Genomic DNA, 22,735 nt, shown 5'->3' on the forward strand with positions numbered 1-22,735 from the left:
GGGACCTCCGTGGCGTTCTTGCATGCCGGTGCTGGACACAGCGGTCGCCCTGGGGCACGGGTAGCGCCGGGCTGTCGGAGAGCCTCGGCCGGCTGCTGAGCTGCCTCTCCTCTTTGCCCGGGGTGGAAAGATGCCCGTCCTGCTGGGGCATGGGGGAAGCGGGTCTGGGTATTTGCTAGGTGGGGGTTTGTCCATCTGTCCGTCCTTCCCCGCAGCTGTTCTCTGCATCACTTGGTTTTACTGGGTCGGATTAAGATGGCGAACTCCTGAACTGAGGGTCAGAGCTGACAACCAGCAGCACATCCACCAGTGCCCCGCTTGGCGTGGGCAGCTGCTCGCTTCCTGGGTGTTTTGGGCCAAATGCTGGGGTTTTTGGAGCCCGGTTGGGACAGCAGGCTCATCAGGAGCAAGGCAAAGGTAGATCTTAGGGCGGCAAAGCCGCAGGTGAAGATGACATTAGCAACGAAGACATGGTAATGCTCCGTTCACAGCAGCCTCCTCATCGTGTCTGAGGATTTAGTGTATTTAGAGAAATTAATCTTTTTTTTAGCTTGGTAATAATTCGAACAATAGACCTGAGTGCATTAGATGATTCGCATAAACTTCTTTAATACATGTTGCTTTAAGCTTAGAGTAAATAGACACAATCCTGATTGTTTTTAATTCTCAGTGTAATGCAGTTTTGTAACAGCCCCAAGTGCTTTACCTTTTGGGTTTTACTGCGAAGACTCATAAGAAGATTTTCGCTCCCTCATGCCTTGGCTTGGTGGCACTGGTTTGGTTTCCCCGGGCATGTTGTGGCCTCAAAACAGGGGTTGTGCTTCTCCTCCCTGGCGTGGCTGATGGCAGATGCTCATGGCGCGCTCCCTCTCCGAGGAGCAGTGTTTTCCCAGCACAACGTGTACTTTACAGGGCGAGGGACCTACCTGGCCAAAACTTAAATATTGACCAAAGAACCAAATGATAACTGGGGGAGTGTGAATAGCGCCTTGTTTCTTGCCAGCCTTCGTGCCAGGGCGGGCTGCCGGTACTGGTGAGCATGGCGGCCGGCCTCGCCAATTGGCACCAGAGCCGAAACGCAGGTTTTTTATCAAGCACCAAACCCCACAACCCATCAGCCAGTGCATGGCAGCTAAAATGGGGTATGAGCCCCAAACAGGGTTGGACCAGTGAGTCATGAATCACTTCATATGGTGGTTGTGGTTAAAAATATCCTAATATAAGCCTTGGCCCAGATTAGTGGAGCATCGTGTTTACACTTGGCCAACGATGGGCAACCTCTACGCGGCCAGCTCGTTGTTTGCCCAAAATATGGTGTTTATTTACCCAAAGATAATGTATTTACTGTGCTGCTTTAAGGGCAAAGCAGGGGGATGCTCCAGGAGCAGTGTGGCGGTGCCAGGCCAGCCGGGGTTTGGCACGCTGCCCTCCCGTAGCCGGCGCCGGAGGGGTGCTCGCCCGGGAGATGCGACTTTGGGAGGGGGAGTGGTGTGCCTCCTTAACAGGGTGCTAACGGTGAGATTTGCATGCTGCGACATTTCCACTTGGTTTCCCAGTGTAGCTGTATGAAAACTATTAGGAGCAGCAGGACAAATGGCCAATTTCCCCCTCCAGTTTTTAATATTGAACTCTGAAGTGAGGGGAAAAACAAGGAGAAATCCCACCCCTCTGTTTTTGGGGGGGACCCTTGAAAGCCATGGGCTCTTGCCATGGCTGAGGAATATTGCTTTTTACCTTTCCCTCAAGGTTTTTCTCCTAAGCCGGGACAAAAGGCTGCTAGGGCTTGGTAGAATGTGCTTGTTGGGAGAGGGGTGATGGGAGTGGGGATTCACCTGGCGCAGGCGGGAGGAACACTCTGCTTCTCTTTCCTTCCGTCTCCGGCACGGCGGCGAGTCTGTTAACGCAACTAACAAGTTGTGCTGGTCGGAGGGTTATTAGTCAGCCTCTCCCACCTTGTTAACAAGTTAACAGCACCACGAGCACCCATCGACTTTTAAAACTCAACCCATAGCCATTGATTTGGGCTCTTCCGCCCGGCAAAGCCCCGTGGCGAGCGCGCTGGCGTTACGGTGCGCTCCCGCACGCTCCTGGAGCCAGCAAGCTTGCAACGGGATCGCTCGGCATGACAGGGGATTTCAGCCACCGCGTTATCTGGGAATTGGCCGATGGCTGGTCGCAGTTGAGCATTTCAACGCCGTGAAAGCCAATACAATTTGAGTTAGTGGTGATGACTGCCAGTTTAAATACCGCAGTGAATTTCTGTCAAAGAGCTAATACATAGAAAGGGGAATTGCAGAAAACTTGATCACCAGAACCACTTCAGTCGATTTTGGCCTCGAGCTACAGAAAATGAACTTAAATCTAGTTGACTGTTGCTACATACTTTTTGTGGTATTGCGCTGCCTGCATCGCCAGCTCAGAGCATCAGTGTGCAGGAGAGAAAAATCCGGGTAGCCTTTGGCTGCCGGAGATTTTGACTTAGTCCTTCCCCTCCTCTGCTCCCCCCAGCTCCACCCTAAGAAGGACCCATGCTTGGGAGCATTTGAAATGACGTTTTCTTTGCAGTGCAAGATCTATGGAGCGGTGGCTTCAACTTGCCATTAACGCAAAGCATTGATTGATTGAGTGATTTTAACTTTGGAAAGCTGCTGCAGTTCTTTCTAACTTTGGTCTGGAAGGATGCTCTGTGGCAGCGGGGGCAGTTGCTGCTGGAAAGGTGGCGGTTGGTCTGCGAAAAGATGGTGTGCTTGGGGCTTGTGTTCTCCCATCCTGGTTGGGGACAACCAGGGCTCCTCCTTTTTCCCCACCATCTGAAACAGTTCCCCTTGGATTGAGATCTCGGCGAGGGGGTTTCTGAAGCCCCTGGAGATGGACGGACGTAGCATCCGGGCTTGCTGGCGCTAGTGTGCAACACTTTGCTCAGTGGGGAACGAGGTGAAACCCAAGGGGCTGGAAGGGTTTTGGCCCGTGGGCAGTATGGGCTGGGTGTGTCACCCAGGCACTGGAGTGTGAACCCCAAACATGGCTGTGTTTCCGCTGTAGGTGCCCTCCCAGCCACGCTTTGGAGGCGAGGTGTGGGAAATGGTCCTTTTCTGCTGGATCTGCCTGTCGTGCCCCAGCCGGCTGCAGAACAGGCACCCTGTCCCGGCATCGCTGCCTCGGCGTCCCTGGGCTGCAGGGACACATCTCCTCGTTGTCACAGCGTCTCCTGCTCCCCGGGGTCTATGTGGCCACCTCATGGCGTGGCACCTTGGCGGGACACCCCCTGGGAGGTGATGCTCTGCATGCATGAGGGGTTCAGTGGGACTGTCACCTTCCCTGTGCCAGGCTGTTTTCTTGCTTCAAGACCAGCGAAGGCTGTGAGACTCTTGTTCCAAGCACCCACAGCCGCGTGGGGTGGGTGCGGGACCAGCAAGCATGATGGTGTCGGTCCATGTGTGCGTCTGCGCACGTGGTGATGGTGGTCCATGAGTGCCTCTGCAACGTGCCCTCTGCAGCCGGTGTATTAGAAACATATTGCATAGGAGAGGAGGTGTTTTTGGGGCAGATTTGGCGTAACGCAGGGACGTGGGTTGGGAACAGCTTTGTGCGGTCCCTGGGAGCCTCCCCAGGCATCGCCAGAGCCCTGGGCACAGGGCTCAGCCGGCGGCACACACAGCTCCAGCCCATCTCCGTGCGGGACTGCACTCCGTCTGGGCTCCATCCAGCTCCGCTCTGCAGGGACAGGGTTCCCCAGTAGGTAACCAGAGAGAGGAGTTTCCTTTGGGAGTGGCAGGCTGCCAGGAGCAGCTGCAAAATTCCACATCACTTTAACCAAAAAAAAAAAAACCAACCAAAAAAACCAAACAAACCAAAAACCCACAGAAATTCCATCCTGGCAGTGCGCTGGCCTCAGCCTTCCCTCCCAGTTTAGCGTACTGGTGTGTCCATCCCGCCTGCAAGCCCGAGCATCCCGTAAACCCTGCTTTTACTTGAGCGCTGCGCAAAGCTGGATTAGTTTAATTTTATATTTTAAACAATATCTGCTGTCGCGACGGAGCAACCTCCGCTGCCGCGCTTCCCGCTGCCCGGCAGCGCGACTGGGGCGTTTCGGAGCGACACCTTTCCATGGGTGATGCTGATGGAGAAGCCACCGGCACGAAACCGGAGGTCAGAGCCCAGAGCTTATGTCTTAGTCTTTGACTGGGGAGCCTAAATATTTATCCTGTTCTGTCCCTAATGAAAACAAATTGTCAACAGTTGTTCAGTAACTGACTAAATTAAAATCTGTAATTAGTCAATTAGATTAAAGAGTTGGCACAACCTGATTGTATCATGCTGGTTAGGTTATTAAGAGAAAGGGTGTGATTTTTAATTACTGAATGCTAATTTTGACAGTTTCAAATGGAAACAGACGTTCCCCCCCCTCCACCCCACCCCGAGTGCCTCTGCAAAAGTAAGGCAGGGGATGGATTTTATGTCAACAAATGGTGCAAAGATGCAAAGTTTCTCCGGCTCCAATCCGGGAGGGGTTTATCCTGGAAAGCCAGGGGTGGGACGGGAGGAGAGGGTGCATTTCTTCAATCCTGGCTGATGATGGGAGGGCAGGTGGGGATTTGTGCCGTGGGCAGGGACCCCCTGCGCCCCTGGGTGCTGGTGTGGGTGTCTGGGTGCTACCCGGGGAGGTCCCGCTCTGCCGTCCCCACGGCCTGTCTCGGTGCGCTTGGGGCAGCGTGCTCCCGCCTTGCACGAACCGCTGCGCGGCAACGAGGCAGATCTGAGTCTCTTTTTATTTTCTGTGGGGTTTTTGTATTTTTTTTTTTAACCCCCCCTCCGGTGCTCGAGAGGGGCCAGCTCCTGGTGGCAGGCGAAGCCCGCGGCGGGGAGGAGGAGGAAGGCCTTGCGTGGCGAGCGCGGCAGCCCGCGCCATCCCATTGTTTGCCCCGGCGGAGCCGTGGCCACGTGGGCGAGCGCGGTGAGGCCGGCAAGGGGACCCGCTGCCGGCGTGGTGGGCTGCGGGGGGAGCAGCCGCCCCCGGCAGATGCTCGGCTCTGGGCGAGCACAAAGCTCGCAGCCCTGCCCTCCCCTGCTTTCCGGGGTCCCTTTGGAGGAACAAAGAGGGCGAGGGGCCGCGAGCTGCCGTGCCGGGGAGGCTGGCCGGCGGTGAGGGCTGGGGGGGGCTCCCCGTCCTGCTGGGGCGGGCAGGGGGGAGGTTCGTTAGGTCAGGACGCCGTGTATTGGGTACGAGTGAGGCTTTCCTGTTCTCCTGATCATTTCCTTCCTTACCTTGGAAACTTGGATTTTCTCCTACCTTTTGTTCCCTATTTTTCTCTTGTAAAGCCGTCCCTGGATCTATTGGAAACAGCTGTTGGAGCCAGTCTGGGGAGCGGGCGAGGGGCTCCGGCTCCTTCTCCTCTTTCACCGTGCGTGCCCCCGCAGCAGAGCCGGTACCACCTAAACGGCACCGGCTGTGCGAAACCCTCGCTGATGGGGGGTTGCCCTAGAGAGGAGCTGGGGGAGCTGCTGCAGCAGCCTTTGGACCTGTTTTTCCTTATAAAGAGAGGGGATAGCAGAGGGAGAGGTGCAGCACCCGGAGCGTCTCGTGCCCGCCCTGGTGCATCCCAGGCCGGCCGGTGCCGGGGGTCTGCCCCGCTCTGCCTGCGAGACCACGCGTGATCCCCGTGAGCATCACGCCGGCCACCTCGCCAACAACCCGCTTGTGGGTCAGGTTATGAAACTCTGGCGGAGGCTTCTGCTCAGCCCTAACCACAAGCACATCCCCCCTTATTTCCCAGCAGCTTCTCCCTCCGAGTCCTGACCCTGCAGAGCCCCAGGGGAAGGACCCCCCCCACCAGAGCTGGGGGGCTCTGCGGGGCGGAAGCGGCACTTTCCTCCGGGCTGGTGGGGAGCGAGAACAGCTCGTTGCAAGTAAACAAATACCTCGCCTCTTCCTCGCTTTGGTTTTTTTTTCTTGTTTTTTTTCTCTCTCAAAACTCCTGCTCGTGGCCACAAGTGCCAGGAGCTGAGTTCACAGCTACAGCTGTGCAGTCGGGGGGATTTCCAAAATACGGGGTGGCTGCTTGTGGGCACTGCTTCCCATGCGTGGTGGGACCCAGCTGCCCCCCCCCACCCACTGCCCCCTCCCTGCTCCCATCCCTGCATCCCATGATGGTGACGGCCATCCCCTGTGCCCGTCCGGGGCGAGAAGGGCACTTGGGGGGCTTTGGGTAAGGTTTGGGCATGGGTGGGGTGCAGCTCCCCCTGCGGTAAGGCCAGCTTTTCTTTTGTCTCAGGTTTGTGCATTTAAATTTTTTTTTTTTTTTTGAGAAGAGGAGAAATGCACTCTGTCCTACCTGAGTTTAATGCTGCCTGCATGGAGGCTGTTAGTATCAGAATTAAGCAAAATGTGTGTGTGTATATATGCAATTATATTTATGCAATACACAGAATTAAGATATACATATGGAGATAGATAGATATGGGTGCGTGCGCCTCTATTTGGCACGTGGTTGGGGCGGCGGGGCAGGGCAGTGCTTCACGCCTGGCCATCGAGCCCTCTCCCACCTGCCTTACTCTTCCTCTTCCATGGCCATCGCCACCATGACCGTTGGCCTTTAGCAAGGTGATTTCCACCTCTGTGTTCCCTGGGCTGGGCGGGAGGTTGTGGGGTCCATCTGTCCGTCCATGCGCGAGGCAGTGCCACTGCAGCCTGCTGCCTCAAGATAAAGTCCAAAGGAAGACCTCTGGCTGTGTCTTAAGCTAACATTTTCTTTTTAATTTTTTTTTCTTAACGTCTCTGCATCAACCCTTGAACATTTGATCTCCTCCCAGGGTGCGGTGGCTTTCTGTAGTGAAAATGAGCTCTCTCCGCCCCTCCTGCCTGCCTTAAACAGGGTCTGGAGTGGGGGTTTTTCCCTCCCATTTTCCCTGGATTTGAGCTGGTTTCTTACAACCTCACAGGGCTGAGCTCGCACCTATAATTGGGATTTTTTTGGCTGCAGACGGAAACAGAGGATGCACTGCTGTGGTTCTGGCTCGCTGGTGAGCATGACCTGCCCGGCGCGGCTGGGGTGCCGGCATCCCATGGCGTTCCCGGTGGGCATGCCAGCCCAGAGCCGGTCCCTCGTACCTGATGTGGGTTTTCTCCTGCATCCCCCTCCTGCCCCAGCTCCCACCCCTGCAGCTGCCATCGCACCCGGGGCCCCTGGTCCAGCACCGATGGGTGCCCGCCAAGGCGAGTGGCCAGCTGACGTCCCCTTTCCTCCCAAAACAGGCTTGCTGTGAGGGTGTCCCAAGGCTTGGCTTCACTTATTTATTCATTTCTGCCAGCCATAACGGGGAAAAGCCCTTGCGTCACCTCCACGTCCTCTGCCCCCCCGGGTGGGCAGGGAGCTGCTGCCTGCCCTGAGCTGCGCCTTGCAGCTCAGCTTCTGGGCTGGGGAGGAGCTGGGAGCTTGGTTTGTTGTTTTGGGGTTTTTTTTAAGTGAAAAAAAGGCGGTGCACGCCAGGGAAGGGGGCAGGGCGCTTCCTCACAGCGCACCCTGGTTTGGAGTGGGCAGATAAGGCTGCAGCATTGCGCTTGGCTCTGCTCCCCGCTCCCCTGCCAAAGCCCGGCAAAGCGTCCTCCTTGCCCTCCTGCTCTGCCTGGCCCTCGCTGGGTGCTCGTCCCCGTTTTTGGGGGAAGTCCCGCTGGGATAAGGGCAGCCTGCGGGGCACAGGGGCTGCTTGAGCCCCCGCATCCCGCTGTCCGGGAGCGATGCTTGCAGCGTGGAGGAGGAGGGAGAGGTGCTTCCCTTGCCCTCGGCTCCTTTCTGTGGGAGAGCCGTGCAGCTGGTGGGGTGTAAATCACACCCAGCCTCCCCCCGCACCATCGCCCATCTGCCTGCAGGGCATGGAGGTGAAGGCGGGAGGGGGGTCGTGGCTGGTAGCAGCGTTGGGATGACTCTCCATCACAGCTTCAGCCCCCCTTGCCCCCCTCCTGCATCCCCAGCGGCTCTGGGAGGGGGCACGCTCCTCCCCGAGGAGCAGAACCCGGGTCTGCCTGTTGGTGATAGAGACCCCTTGGCTGTTGGAGTCTTTCTCTGCAAGGCGTGAACCGGGAGGTAGGTCTGGTTTTGTAAGACCCTGTTTGGGTCTGGTTTGAGGCAGGGGCAGCCACGCTTTGGAATGCTTGGTCTCGTCGGGGGGGGCTTCCGGCAGGGGTGTGCTTGGTGGGGTATGGCTGGGGATGGAGGTGGGAGCTCACAGGGGAGCAAATGCTGGTCCGTGTTGCACATGGGCATCCTCAGCCCAGCTCGAGGGCTATTTTCCATGAAAAAACCCAAACCAGCTGGTTTTGTTTTATCCTGGGCATCGCAGCACCGATAACACCCAGGTGCTTCATGCCTTTGCCAGTCTCCTCTGGAGAGAAGGTCCAAGCTGGGGCTCCCAGGGCTTGTTTCATCGTTAGAAACACATTTACTTGCTTGTCCCAGAGCCCTTCAGGGTGTCGTGGCACATCCTGACAGTTTGTCTGTCCTTACCTGCAGTCATCAAGGAGTTTTCAACATGACTTATATAAAGCCTTTGTACTTGGATTGCTCCACCGTGCTGCACAATGGCTTCTTTGTCATCCTGCCAGCTAATTAATTTTAACTTTTACTGTTGCTCCAGCATGGTGCACTATCCACCTGGTCCATTTGAAGCTTCCCCCCACCTTAAGTGTTTTTCAAGCAGTTTGACTTGTTGCTGCTGGGAGAAACCAGCTCGCCTCGCTGGTGCTCATCTTCTGGAGAAGGAGCTGCCCTCACGCCGCTGCCGGGGCTGGTGAAGAAAAAGCCATTAGGAGGCTCAAGTTTTCTCCTGTGGCTTGTTTCTCCTAGCTGGCAGCTGAAGGTCCCCTTGGAGAACATCCTCTGATGAAAATAACAGGCTCTTGCTCCCTGGCCAGTGATTGGCACTGCGTGCATCTCTCAGCCAGAGGTGAAAGCCGTGACTGCATCTTCAGGACAAAAAGCCCTCTTGCTCGGGAACGTACGTGCACTGGGACGTGACGATGATTATTTCTGGAGGGTCGGGCTTTGGTTGTGTGCTGGAAACCAGGTGTTTTTCCCTTGCATCCTGTGAGCAAACATCTGCAGTGGGTACCACTGCAGCATCCCTGGTGTGGGGGGAAGCTCGCCGCTGGTACCCCAGGGATGCTCGCGGGGGAGCCGAGCACCTCCCTAGTGCTGCCTGGAGAAGGACCAGGAGGGATGCGATGCCAGCTGGGTGTCCCCAGCCCGGTGGGGTGGGACGAGCCAGGGTATTGTCTTTCCCGGGAGGGAGGGATGGAGATCACTGCATGCATAAACATCAGCTGAATTTGCAGCGATGGGGTTTGCGTGAGCGGTGCTGCGGCAGAGGGGACCTCCCCACGCTCGGGATGGGGATGGTGGTGGGTCAGGGAATATGGCATTGCTGCCTTTGTGTTTAATCTGGTTATAAGGGTGGCTATTAGAGATAATGAATTTTGCCTGTCCCCGCCGTTGTAATACAAGAACCCAACTGTCTTTCAACACCGCGAAGGTCACTCCTCTTTATTTCTGGTTGTAAATTTTGCTGGTTACAGATGTTTGGGGATGACGGACATGGTTAATTAAGTTTCTCACGCCAGCCAGTTGGCAAGGTGCAGGAGTGCCGGCACGGGGGCAAAGTTGGAGAGCAGGACCAGAGCAGGCGGCCATGCCGGCAGCCCCTTGGCACGGTGGCCCGGCCACGAGCCCATGTCACCACAGCCCCAGAGCCAAGTGGGGCTGGGTTTGCACGGACCCTTGCACCTCTCTTTATGATGATTTTGGAGCGGGCTGGTGGGAAGAAGGCGGCTTTGGGAGCAAGTTCCCATCTCGCCGCCCTCATTTGAGGGGAATTCAGCAGGAATCGTCACAGTTGCTGTCCCCACACTGACCCCGAGGGTGGGAAGGGGGGTGCAAAAAGGGGGATCCCCTAAATTTTTGCCATCGAGTATCTTTTGCACCAGTGCCAGCAGAGACTTTTTCTTTCCCGAAGAGATTTTGACGGAGGGAACAACGATGGTGTGTTGGGTGGCAGAGACAATACCCCCCACCGAATTAGCACTGGGGGGGTGGGAGCCCCTTTCCGTGGGGCACGAGGCTGGTTTCCTTCCCGGTGCTGACCCCGCCGGGCAGGAGCCGGCTGCATGCGCTGCCTGCGCGCTTGAACGCAGCACGTGCTGCTGTGCCTCCCCGGCTCCGCTCCCCCCGCGCGCCTGATTTATGCCGCTCCACATTTTCTCCTCGTTTCCATGCCTCTTTCTTCCCTCCCTCCTTTTTTTTTTCCCTTGTGCTGCCTGTGCATCTCCTTGCTCCCTTTTTTTTTTCCCTTATTGCTCGCAGGCCTCCCTGTTATCCCAGCAAGCTGCAATATTTGGGGCTCCCTGCTTGTGTGCATTCAAAATGGGCTTTTATTCTCCCAGAGGAGGGGACCGTGGTCCCCATCACCCCGCTGGGACGTGGTCTCTTGGTGGTGAGGGGGGTATTTTTGTTTCTATTTTATTTTATCGTTGCAGGGCACAAGCCGTGCATCCCCGTCGTGGATGCTCCTGGCCCTTGGTTGCAGCAAAACTGGCGGGGTGGCTGTGGGCGCCCATCTCCTCCATCCCGACATCGCTGCTGGGTGCAGCGCCGGCCATCTGTCCCCTCCTGCGCGGCGCCGGCCTGCCGGCTGCTTGCCGCGGTGGCAGGGCTTGCCCAGCGTCTGCGAGGCCATGAGGGCTTGTGTTTTAAAAAAAAAAAAAAAAAAGAAAAGGAAAAAAAAAGGAAAAAAAAGAAAAAAGTTCCATTTTTGCTTTGTTTGCCCCCATTTCATATGCGTAACCTGACTTTTTGTTGCCTTTTTTTTTCCCCCCGCTGCCGTGCCAGGCGCATCGAAAGTTTGCTGGGTCTCGCGTGCGTGCGCGGATGCCGAATAATTTTATTAGCCGCCTGGAAGGGAGCCAGCACGGCATGCATCGCGCGGGAGGCGGCTGCTGGGGCGCCTTTTCTTTTATTTCCCTTTCCCAGCCGCTCCCCCTTGCCTCTGCCAGTCTCCCGCGGGTTGCATCATCGACATTATCCTTTTATTTTTTTTATATATATATTTCTTTTTTTTTTTTTTTTTTTTTGCTCCTTAAAGGGTTAAAAACGATGGGGAAGTTCAGCTAGCACTTGCAAGATATGGTTGCCTTAGCAACAGGCCTCCTAATCTGGTAGGTGACCTGAGAGACTGTGGAAGATGCAGGGGTTGGTTTGGCATTTCATTATTTCATGAGGCTGCGGCTCTCCAGCTGGTTCCCTTCCCAGCGCTGCCGCCGCGGCTGCTCCCCCCCGCCACCGCCCCCGGCATTCCTCAGCAAAGCCCGGGAGGGGCCGGTGTTGCGGTCCCCTCCCCTGTCCCCTCCCTGGGTGCTGGTGGGTCCTGGGAGCTGTCACCCGTGCTGGGGAGAGGGCTTCCCGCGGCCCCGGTGCTAATTATTCAACTTTGGGGTTGCAAAGATGGTTTCCTGCCTTGCCTTCTCCCCTTCCGAAGGATTCGCTGTAGTGGCCTGGGGAAATAACCTGTGCGGACCCCAGGAGCTAGCGATGCTCTCGTTGGCACTTCCAAAACCCCAATTTTGGGGTCCGTGCTGCTCTGTCGGGGTGAAGCCCGGCAGTGGGGCTCTCACATGAGGAGCTGGGGCTCGAGCAACAAACCGATGGGGCGCAAAGAAGGGAGTGCGGGTCTGCAGCAGTTGTAAAGGTGATGGAGGTGAGATGCAGGGGTCCAGCAAGTATTTTTGGGGAAGGAGGGAGGGTTTGGGAGGAGCGTGGCAGCGTTATTCCAGCTGCTTTAGGCTGCTCTGAGCTCATGAGGCCAGGTGAGCATGGCCAGCACATGCCCTCGTATGGATGGGCCAAGACCTGGGCGTTTTGGTGTTGCAGCTATGGCCTTTTTCTTCCTTTTTTTTTTTTTTTTTTCTTGGAAGCATCCTCGAGTTGGCATTTCCCAACGCGCTCCCTTTTTCCTTGCTGTCCTGACCGCCCCATGCGAAGCATCGGTGAGCACCTGCTCCTTGCCAGCGGTGAGGCCGTCTAAATTAAGAAACCGCATCAGAAAACCTCCCTGCCAAATATTTGACCTCACCGAATCTCCGGGAGCCGTCAGACGGGCACTCAAACTCTTCTGCCTGCACAGTCCCGCGTGGGGATTTGGATGGGTGTCCATCACACCCCACAGCACCCATCGGCACAAAACCGCTGCAGCCTGGTCCAGATTATCATTGAGCTCTTTGCTGGGATGGCCAAGCCGCTCTCTGTGCCCAAATCAGGATGTTTTCCTCCTCGCCGTGCAATGCCGAGTGGTTACGGCGTATGGCACTGCCCTTGGCATCCAGCCGCGGCGGCTGGGCGAGGAGACCCCCGGGGAAGGGAGGTGTCTGAGGGGCCGGGGCCAAGCTCCCTGCGGGTACCAACGGAATAAAGGGGCCAGGATAGCGCCGGGAGCATCCCATTCCCGTGGATCCCGGCGGTGCGGATCTCTTTTGTTTTTTTTCCCCCTCCTGCTATCGCACAGCGGCGGTGGCAGCTGCCTGCGGACGCCCGGGAGAGCCGCCTTTGTTTATCCGCCTCTCCGGCAGAGCGAGCGCGGGGATGCTCTTGGATCGAGGTGCCGATCTGTCATCTCCCAGGTTTTATGCATCCCCAGACAAGAAATCAGTGGCGCAAAGCGCGGACTTTTTGTTACTTATCGCCGAGCTCTGTGCAGAGCGCGGCTGCTGAAAGCAATCTGGTGTCTGCGATGCCCAGATTTATGGTTTCCCAGCCTCATTCTAGGTGTTGGCTTCCACCGCGAAGCAAAAAACCTGGTTTGAGCCATCGGTGTAGGATGAGGGGACCATGGCGTGCTGTAGCATTGGACCCAGGCAGGTCTGGTCCCCCGGCTGGCGAATGCCCCCAGAGCCCATCATCGCCCCAGGTGGGACAGCATCTCCCTCGCTCCGTCTTAGCCAACGCAGACAGGAGGACCAATGTCCCAGGAGCCGAAACACGGCTCGGCTTTCCCTCTGGGTCTCCTCTGCTCGGGGCGTGCTTCTCCGACCCCCTGCCTGCCCCATTGGGGTGGCAGAAGCAGAAGCTGCCCCTCGGTGAGCAGGGGATGAGCCATCAAAAGGGAGGAAATCCAGGCGAGCCAGCAGAATCCCTAGAAAGCCTTTTTTGATCACTTCATCCCTTTTTTCCCTCCCCATCTCTGCTTTGTGAGGCTTTCCAGGATTTGTCCCTCTCGACAGGGATTTTGGGTGGTCAGCTGGTTCCCCAGGCGTGGATGGACAGACGGACTGCCGATCAGCAGGCACGCACTGTCCGTCTGCAGAGCACTGTGCTCTGCTTGCCAGGGGCTCCCGGGTCTCAAGCGCAGGATTATACATGTTTTTTTGAAGAAAATCAAAATTCCCAGGGAAAATAAAAAAAAAAAGCCGTCTCCCCCCCGCCTCCGCCCTGCTGAGAAGCGGCTCTGCGATGGCGGCTGGAAAGCGAAACCGTAAGTGTTGCGTGTGCCATCTGCTCCACTTGGATCGCAGGAGCGGCTGGAGCCGGCACAGCCTTGCGGGGAGGGGGGCAATGCTTGCTCTGGGGTAAAGATGGGGTCCCCCCACCCCGTATCCCCCCCACCCAGGAGCTCAGCGATCCTCTAGGTAGGTTTGAAGCCCAGGCTGGTGCGCTTGAGCCCTCGCTGGTTCTGGTCGGAGGTGTCCCATGGAGGTGGATCCCCAGGAGGGTCTGCAGCCCCCTCCTTTGCGCCTGGGAGGAAGAGCTCCTCAGCTCATCCCTGGGACGAGGATGGTTGTGGAGTGGGATGGGTCCATGCAGAAGGGAATGGACGGGTTTTGGGTGCTCAAAGCCTGGTTTTTTTAAGTGTTTGCGGCTTTACTATCTGCCTGAGTTGGTAGCACGTGTTGGCAACTGGGTGATCTGCAGCATAGGGTGCATCTCATGGGGACCCCGGGTGACTGCTGTCATGAGAGCAGCTCAGCACGACACATCTGGTCCTCCCAAAGGAGATACCGAAGGAAAACTCCCTCCCCAGTATGGAAAAATTTTAGGCTATCTCTGAAAAGAAACGCACACGTTTGTTTGTGGGTTTGCTTTGGGAACGTCTCCGGGTTCCCACGCGGGTTCGCATGCAGGTTCCTCCACAGCCGGGCTCCTGCTGGCTCTTTGGCTGGGGCCACCAGAGCGGCTGGGTTTCCCTCTGCTTTACCTGCTTTTTACAAAACTGGTATTTTTTTGAGACCTCCCAATGGGTCGAGCCAGCAGAGGCAGAAGTGGGGTGCAGAGGGAGCCTGGGCTTTCTCTGAAGGCAGCGCTGGTTGCTGCCTGTCCTCAGCAGCCGTGCCAGGGGCTCTCCGCCTGCCCAGGGGGCTCACGCTGGGTTGTGGGTGGTTGGGTTGTTCTTCACGGCGTTGTCGGGAGATGACCATCCCCAAAATGGTGGATGTTCACCCCCCAAAGTGACACCCAACCTGAGAGATCAGTTTTGACTGCAAGCGCAGCAACTGTACGGCCCTGAATTGCCGCTTGGCTTGGCTCCGCCACCAGCTTTTTTGGTGTATGTATGTAATATTTTTTTTAAATTAGGAAAGGGGTGCGGAAGTAGGGGACTCAGGGCGGGCACCTGGCGCTTTGCCCCTCTTCCCATGCAAAACGGTCGCTCCTCTTCGCCTGCCTTCCTTGCTGATAGAAAAGGCAGCGGCGGCGTGGGTGGGTTGAGCAGAGGGAGAAGGAAAGACGCTCTCCAAACAAAACCAGAGGGCTTGTAGGGAGGGATGGGAAGCCGCGGGAGGGCTGAAACGTCTGGGGGAGGTGTCTGAGCAGGGGGCTGCAGAAAGCTTTTGGTCTTGCTGGGCTTCAGGACAGGGTGGAAGGAATCCAACTGAATGATTTCCCATGCGTGTTCCCAGCCGGTGTGCATGGTCAGACCTTCACAGGGGTTTCTGGGGTTCAGCACAGGCTGCAGCAAAACCTCGTTAGAGCCCAGCACTTTATTGGGGAACCCATTTGGAGCCCTAGCTCAACCCCTTGGAGGTTACGTTCATAAGACACATCCTCCTCACCAAAACCCGTCATCCGGGAAGCGCTGCCTGTGCCGACAGCGTGCTGGCTCTCCGGAGATGCCCGCTGCCGTTAGCCATCCCACCTCGCCAGGTGCTAATTGCGAGCGGCTCGAGGCGCGGCACTTCAGTGGCTACCCCCGTGCCGAGCGCTCAGAAATTCGGTAATTGGGCTGGAACAATTATTTTTGGCTTTTGCAGAGGGAAAGGCTATAAATAATCACCCCGTGAGCTTGTGCGGTGACTTTGCAGCCTCCATGGAGGGGGTGCGTTGGGGTTTTTTTTTTGCTGCCGTCCGGCTGGCTTTTTCTTGGCGGCCGAGAGTGGGAGACTTATCTGCAGAAAATGCAATTTGAGTTGATTAAAGAAACTCTTGCCATTGGCCCGAGCTGCCAAACTTTCTGCAGAAACGGTTACACTTTCTGAGAAACCACCCCGGGGACCTGCCGGGCTGCAGCCTGGCCGGGGCGGTGGCAGTGGGGATGGGGAGGAGGAGGAGGAGGAGGAGTGCTGCCCAGCCTTGGGGAAGGAAAACAAAGCGGAAAACAAAGGATGCTGGTCTTGGCGGCATCGCACGGAGGAGGACTTGCCGGGAAGAGGTGCGGAGGAGGCAGTGGTGGTGGGCACGCTTCTGTGCTTGCACCTCTCTGACAGCAGCAGCTTGCACAGCCTTCAGACTAAGGGCTTTTGGTCATTATGGAGCCAGGCTGGGTTTCAGCCGGGGACTGATCCCGACGCCCATCCCGCAAGCTCCCCCATCACCCATCCCAACATCCCTCCAGTGCTTGGGAGCCAAATCAACAACCTTAGCAGAAGCAAACAGCATCTAGCACACCTTCTTTTGTAAGCCCTCTGTCGCATCTAAAATAAATTTGCATCTAAATTGACAGGCTGGTTTTAATGTCTTCTGGCTATATAGCGCTTAAAGGCCCAGGCTTCCCTTAGAGGTGGGTGCGGGGCATCGTCCCCGCTCGTGCAGGGTGCTGGCGTGGTGGCACAGGGCAGTCCCAGGGCGGTGGTGGGAGAGGCACGGGGTGACTGCTTGCAGGGAAGCAGAAACTTAGTTTTTCCTTTTTTTTTTAACATATTATTGAAAGGATTGAGACTTATTGACAGGCTGGTGGCTGAGGATGGCCAGCCCTGGAGGGCAGTGAGCTGGGCTTCCCTCTGGGGATGCTGCTCTGTGCTGGGCTGCTCGTACCCTGGGTACTGTGCAATGCCCTGGGTTTGCAGGAGCACATCCCGCATCTCTCTCCTTGCCTGCTGGCAATTAAAACACATCCCCGCCGTACATACGGGCTGACAAAGACAACAGCCGTAAGACACCAGTGTCCTGGAGCGTGTCGCTTTGGCCGGTGCACCCCTTGGTACCTGGGTTTGGGGAGCATCGCTGGGGCTGGAGCTGGCACCTGCACAAGGGACCGTAAAACTGAGCGTATCGGGAAAGGCTGTGTAGAGCAGAGCATCTCCTGAGCAGTCTCGCCGTGGCAGCTTTCCTTCGTCATCCATTATTTATTTGATCCTCTGCAAAACAAATTCGCTCCTCGGCACTGATTCTGATGACGGTGCTCATTTTACAAAAGAGGTAAAAGGAACTGGTTTTGTTCCCGGTCTAAAAGACTTTCACGAAAAGGTGCGTTTCCCTGCTGCCTTCTCCCGCAGCCTGTTTCGGTGTCAGTGAGAGAAATCTGGAGGCTTTTAGGGTGGTGATGGAAATTTTGGAGTCTCAAACACTGAAACATTGAGCGATGCTCTTCCCTGGCATCTGGTGCTGTTGATCCCCATCTTGCCGGGACCCACGAGCGTGTTTGCTGTGGCTGGACCAGGGTGGACCAAGATGCTCAGTTTGCCTTGTAGCTCACAGCTGAAGGTTTCTCAAGGGGAGAGCTGCGTGTGCAAGGAAAAGGGGTTTTATCGGGTGTGTTTCCTTTTCCTGTATGCTGTCGGAGAGCAGCCCTGCTCTATAGGCACACGAATAAATACACACTTGGGGTTTGGGGCCAGCGGGGTGGTTTTCGCAGGGTTATTGGGGATGTCCTCAGTCACACCAGTGGCCAGGCCAGCTCCGCTTCGCTTCCACCAAACAAACCAGAGCCGGAGCGGTGGGCTGAACGCTGGGCCAGGAAGTTTGGAGGGAGGAGACGGTGCGTCGGAGCTGCGTTCGTCAGGATGGAAATAACTGTCAGCCCCATTCAATCTGTCGCCTTGTTCCCGGGGGACAATTGCAAAACAGGATTACTGGTACTTAAAAATTCATAGAAAACGTTTCTTATCACAACGTCATAATTGTTATGACTCAGAAGAGTAGAATTGCCATTTTCCTGTGCCTTTTCCCCCCCCCTCACTTTTGTTGCATACCGAGTCCCTCGCTGCAGCTGCGGAATCGTCAAAAAAACCAAACCCAAACCAGGGCGATGCTTTTTTTTTTTATGCTAACTGCTGCATTTGACTTGAAAATGATGTCCCACTGGGTCTCGTGGTCAGCGTATTACGGCGTGATGGATGGCTGTCAGAGCGGTGGTGGCTGGCAGATTGCGATGGGTGGAGGAGAACAGATGCCCGGTGACTTCAGGGGCTTTAGCAGAGCCCGGGACTGAACACTGGAAAACAAAAGCAGATGGGAGGGCTCTGCTTGGGCTAACTATTCTTCTCCAGCCGCTTGTCGGGGAGGAAAGCTCGTCAGGCGGCCGTGTCCCTTCTGTGCTGTTCCTCCGCGGTGAGCTGGGCTGCCCGATGAAGCCACAGTTGAGCCCTGCTTGACCCGAGGCCTGAGTCTACATGCAGACCATCACTGCAGATCTCTAAAGGGCAACCTTCCCCCCGCCCCCCGAAAGAACAGCTTGCCTTTATGGAGTTTGCGCTCCATTTGACGGTTCGTTAACCCTTGGCCCTACTGATGGATCCGAGGTGAGACCCGGGCAGGCTCCGGGGGTTACCCTTCCAGAGGGCGGCCGCCAGCGTGTCTTGCGCTCTGCATCGTGTTTGTCTTTGGAGTTGTGCAGGACCACGTGAATTTGAGTCGTGCTGGTGGAAGGAGGAGAGCGAGCCTTTCCCGCAAGAACCTGTTTTGAATAAAGCCCTTTGCAGGTGCTGTTCTGCAATCCCTCGTCTCCTCCCTGTCCCATCTCTCCTGCAAACTTTCCTACGCTTTCTACCCCTGCAAAGGGCTTAGAAAAGATCCTGCCTTGCCCTGTTTCTCTGCTCACATCTGTATTTCTTCATCTTTCATCCCTTCACCCTCCTCCCATCTGTCCAGTCCATCCAAACTTGGGCAGGCGGCTGCTGTCTTCCAGCTGGTGCTTGCCGGGGATTGCAGGGTTAATGGCGAAATTAAATTTCACTGCTGTTTTTAAATTAATTGAATCATCAGCGTGGGTAACGGGAAACAGTGGTATCATAATGTATTTGATATGGGTCTTTAAGTCAGCGTTTGCTGCAAAATCTAGAGTGCTAGATCTTGGTGGAAGCGATGGCTAACTGATATATTGCAGTTACGTCCACAGTACAAAGGCTCCTGCTACGTCAGGTCATAAAGTTGAGTTGGTTTATGATATGGCCATTTTCCCTCTGTGCTTCCCCCGGTGCCCCTAGATCATACTCGGAAAAACCCTGCGGTTGGCAGGAGCCAGCGGTGCTCCCGGCTTGTCCCTCTGGGGAGGCACCAAACGTGTATGAAGATGCCCTTTTGGGTGGCAGAGCAGCACTGGGGTTTTGCTCCCAGGACTTTCTGAGGTTTTTCCTGCTGGAAGAAGCAGCCACAGAGGAAAACATCCCTTTTCCTCAAAGAAAACAGCGGAAAGACTTTTATTGATTTGCAGCAACATCTGGGCTTTCCATACTCGGTGGTCCTGAGGTGGCTTCAGGACCTGTCTTGGAGAGGAGAAGCTACCCAGGCTGAGGGCCAGCATCCCCACACAACATCCCCACCGTGCTGGGGACAGAGGTGCCACGCAGGCCATCGTATGGGCTCCTCTTCTCTTGTCCTTTACATGATCCACCGTGGTGGGACTGCATCACAGCATGGTGCCTCGTGGTGGACGGTGGCACGCTGACGCGTTCTTTCTTCGCCAGCACTAACGGAAGGCTGGTATTAATTAGAAAGTGGAAAAAAGTAAACTTGCAGCGTATGTGCGGTGGAGGTGCTTGTAGGTTTCCACCCACACGTGGTTCCTGCATCCTACCCCAGCAGCCTGGGACTCCGTCTCGTCCGCTCCATGCTCCGGAGATCGCAACTGAATAGATGAGCCCCGAGTGCACCTGGGCAGCGTACGGCCACTTCGACAGTGCCGCCTTTCGCGGCCAAAATCTCGAGGCTACTTAACCAACTGAAACCTCTTAGAAGCTGCCTCGATATGAATATTAAACTTCACATTTAACTCTGTTTTGCCCAGTTGATATCACCCAGGTTGGTGTTGTGGAGCATGAGCATGCTGCAGGACCGCGGCTGGCTTTGGGAGCAGGGTTTTAGCGGGACACCAAAAAACCTTGGTGCTGAAGAGCTTGTTCTAGTGCATTAGTTTAGATTTTGTGTTAAGACTTGCTTATTATTTCTGCTAGTTATGTCTCTAATGAGGTGAGACGTGCCATATGTTGTCCGTAGGGAGGGAGTGCCGCAGGTGGGGTGGGGGCCGGCCTCGTGGGTAGATGCTACATGGAAGAGCCTCAAACTGCTCCTCCAACTCGGTGAGCCAAAATGCCAGCCGATGCGGCCATGCCGCGGGCGTTGGTGCCCACATCGCACCACGGAGCCATCTACCCGCCAGTGGCACCTTCTCGCTCTTCGTCCGCTCTTGTCTTCTCCAGCTTCCAGCAGTTTTTTCCTACCGTTCTCCTCCTTCCCTTCTCTTACCCCCAACAGTTTTTTGCTCCAAAAGAGCATGATTTTGGGGCCGGGTCCAGCCGTGCGGCTCCTGTGCCTCCTCACAGGAGAAGCATCTCTGGCCTCAGTCTGAGCAGCCCAGGCTGGCTGCTCAGAGCAGGAGTTTGAAACTAAACCGTATCACGGTAAAGAAATATTTATTGGCGAGTCCTGAACTTAATTTGAACAGGGCTCTGCTGTTTAAACAATTGTTGGAGCCATAAACCAGAAGCCCTTAATTATGGCTAATTATTTTCTGCGGTGAATCTATATGCAAGCTCATCAGCATGAGGTCTCCTCTGAAATGCACCAGTTGCGTGTTCAGGCATCATCCAGCCTGCGTGTCCCTAATAAAATAAGAGGCAGAAGTGTTGCCGCTGGCCTGGCTGCCTGACCAGGCAGGAGCCTGCCTGCCTGCCTGCAGTTTCTTTAAAATCAGGGGGTCGGGGCAGGGTGCAGGAGCCTGCAGGCTCCCCGGGCAGGCAGCTGGGGACCTGAGGGCAGGCGAGAGCAAGACGGGAGCTGTTTGGGACGTGGACTTTAAACTCTCCGGCATTTCGGGTTTGTTTAAAAACCAGTTAGGTAAATATTTGTGAAGCAGTTGGGATCCGGCTGTGGGGTCGGGGTCAGGCAGCGCTGCTGCAGCCGTGTGGGTTGGTCTCTGGCCTCCCATGGACCCCATCCTTCCCATGACAGGAGGTGTGTCCATCCTCAGCCCCGTCGAGGAGATGGCAGAGGCAATGCAGGGCGCTTGGCATCATCGCACGGGCCTCATTTCTCTAGGGTTTGGGGTAAAAATGGGTGCCTAGAGGTCTGTCCTTTGGGACGTACCAGTGTGATGCTTTGGTGGGACGTATTTAGGACAGGTCTCCTGGTGAGGCTGCTGCGTGCATCCCGGAGATGTCCCTTCTCTTCCACCCGGGACACGTTTTGGGGTCGGTGGTGGCCTTGCCTGCCAAACCTGCAGCTCCTGCCCCGTGCACCCCTGCGGGAGAGCGGCTGCTGGGGGCGTCCCGCTGGGGACCCATGGCACGTGCTGGGACAGGTAGGACCTCGCAGCACTGTGGCTTGCTAACGCCGCTGGCCCGGGAGGATGGCACGGCAAGGATGGCAGGGCGGGAGGGTGGCACGGCTGGGCGCGGGGGGAGCAGTCCAGGCTGCCTGTACACAGCAGCTGTCAGTGCTGCTGCCTGCGCTCCTCCCGGCCCCAGCCTCTTCCTCGTGGCACAGATGGTTTTAACGCTTTCCTGGGCCTTTTTTTCTATAATTAACTCTTGTTTGCAAGTGGGAAGACACTTCTTTCCTTTTGGCAGAGCCGTCAAACTCTCCTCAGCGGTGCGCTTTTTTAAAGCCATCGTGTATCTATCCCCCAACCGCAGTCTGTTGTTTTTACCAGGCTCTTTTATGGCTCTGGGCTGCACCCCCCCTTTTTTTTTTCCCCCTTGCGCTTGCCCGGAGGTAAAATCTGCAGGGATTGCAGGTGGAGGAGGCCCCAGCTCCGGGAGGGGAGTTAACAAATCCAGCCAAGGCGATACAAAAGCTGGTGCCTGGGGAGGGGGGAAGATGGAGGGGGCCCTTCCCTGCACCAGGAGCCTTTGAACACCCCCCCCCGCCCAGCTTTGTGCGGCTTAGCAGGGTGCTGCCTGCACAAAGGCCCCTCGTCCCTGATGTTGCTTCCATGCCACGGCCGGGAAGAGTTTTCCCAGGAGGGGCCGTTGCCCACCGAAATGCTGGAGGGTGCAGGGCGGTGCTGCGGTGGGTGCAGGGGGCTGCTGCGGTGGGTGCCCCGTCCCGGCGGGACAGGGGGAGGGAGAAACCCCACAGACCACTGGAGCTTTGCCGGCACGGCACAGGGCTGCCGGCAGCTGGGGGATCTGCAGGGTGCTCCAAGAGGGGTGGGCAGGGGAAGGGTGTCCCCTCCAGCTTGTACCGAGGCTTAGAAAAACTTAACTGGAATGCCACGGGGCATCTTCTGCCTTTTGAGGAGCTCGGGCTCTGCCCGTGGATCCCCGTGGGGTTTGGGGGTGTTTTGCTCCCAGGGGGGCGAAGAGCAGTGGCCATCAGAGCCCAGAGGTTGTGGGATGCTCAGCTTTCGGGATCGAGGAGGGTTTGCCGCGGGGATGGGGCCACAACCTGGCGCCCGTGGGCATGTCACCGTGGAGAGGAGGGTGCTGTTGGGCCGTGCCGGTGGTGCAGAGCTGCTGGCGGTGTGCCTGGGCTTGCACCGGGGTGTTGCGAGAGCGGCTCTGCCTGCGGGGAGCAGAGGAGCTGCTCTTACCTATGGATATCAAATGGTGGATGTAAAATAAAGAAAGAGAAAAAGCCCGTCAGGGAGTTTCCATCAGCAGTTCACGGCCATGACCACCGTGCCCGTCCCCTCCCTCCGCTCATCGTCCCTGTCCATCCCTCGGACTCTGCCCACCCACACTGTAACCCGGTTTTCCCCAGCGCTGCCAGTCTAAACAAGACCTTGCAGTGATGCTCAATGCTCTCATATCGCTCCCTTCCCCCTCTGCTATCTGAAAGCCTGGGGCTATTTTATTTTTTTTTTTCCTTTTCTCTCAAGATTTTAAGTTTTCCTGCCTCACGTACTAGTTTATCGCTGGGTCAGGGGGCAGGGGTTTGCATGCTGGTTTTATAGGGTCCCTCCAGAGCTGGCTTCAAAAAGCTCCCAGTTCATAAATGGGGGGTTTGTATTAACCGCCTTATTTTGATGGGGAGAGGTGTTCTTAGAAGTGAAGTAATTAATGTTTTGTAAACTTTAAGGGTGATGTAGCTTGGAGTTCCATCTAACC

At 56.3% G+C, this 22,735-nt stretch overlaps 1 protein-coding gene across 6 annotated transcripts in view; it reads left to right on the forward strand.

The window, feature by feature from the left end:
- SSBP3 (single stranded DNA binding protein 3) overlaps positions 1–22,735 on the forward strand; it is a 54,341-nt gene that overhangs the window by 2,434 nt on the left and 29,172 nt on the right. The window lies entirely within an intron of this gene.

The sequence above is a fragment of the Ciconia boyciana genome, chromosome 7, assembly GCF_034638445.1.
Source record: "Ciconia boyciana chromosome 7, ASM3463844v1, whole genome shotgun sequence".
NCBI classification, from domain to species: domain Eukaryota; kingdom Metazoa; phylum Chordata; class Aves; order Ciconiiformes; family Ciconiidae; genus Ciconia; species Ciconia boyciana.